The sequence below is a fragment of the Theobroma umbraticum genome, unplaced genomic scaffold, assembly GCF_002168275.2.
Source record: "Theobroma umbraticum cultivar Fairchild unplaced genomic scaffold, ASM216827v3 scaffold_1682.0, whole genome shotgun sequence".
Lineage (NCBI taxonomy): Eukaryota > Viridiplantae > Streptophyta > Magnoliopsida > Malvales > Malvaceae > Theobroma > Theobroma umbraticum.
The window spans coordinates 5680-6393 of NW_018397290.1; positions in this window are offsets into that span (position 1 = coordinate 5680).

Below are 714 nucleotides of genomic sequence, written 5' to 3' on the forward strand. Positions count from 1 at the left end.
AACACCATATTACCTTTGATTGAAATTATTTTCACTAGAACTTGATCAAATTTGCTGTCCAACAAGTTTTTTCTTTTGTCGGCCAGAGACTAGCCAGCTCTTAGCAACTTGCTTTTCTATATTTTTTGCGAGTTAGTATTAAAATATCATTGCTTTTTGGGCCAGCCAGAGGCTCAGTTCGAAATGCATTGCCTTAGTGTTTCGCGTTGAGGTAGCTCTGGATATTAATGAACTAGCAAGTAATGGCCCGAACTATTTATCCCTCAACAGAAGAATTATTATAGAAATTTACCAATTTGGCCTGAGTTCAAAGTGGTGGGGTAAGGAGGGCCGAAGATGTAGGTTTAATGCTTTAAGATTTAAACTTCTTAAATTAAAGGTTGGTCAAAATATCCGATTAATTCATGAAATCATGCATTTTGTTTAATTTAGTCTTTGTATTTAAAATTAAAGTAATTTAATTTTTTAATTTTGAGAATTATTCTAATTTAATCTCTTTGCTAACAATATTTAATTTTACCATTAAAAGAGATAACGTTAATGTTAACGTAATGTTAACGTGACACATTTTGGTAACATTTGCCACGTTAGTATGTCAATAGAACTTCTTGCAAAATGCAACACACTCTTAATTTATAACAGGTACATTTTAAATTTAAAATTATTTACAACTAACATGAGAGGATAATATATATATTCTTGATTCAAATTGTA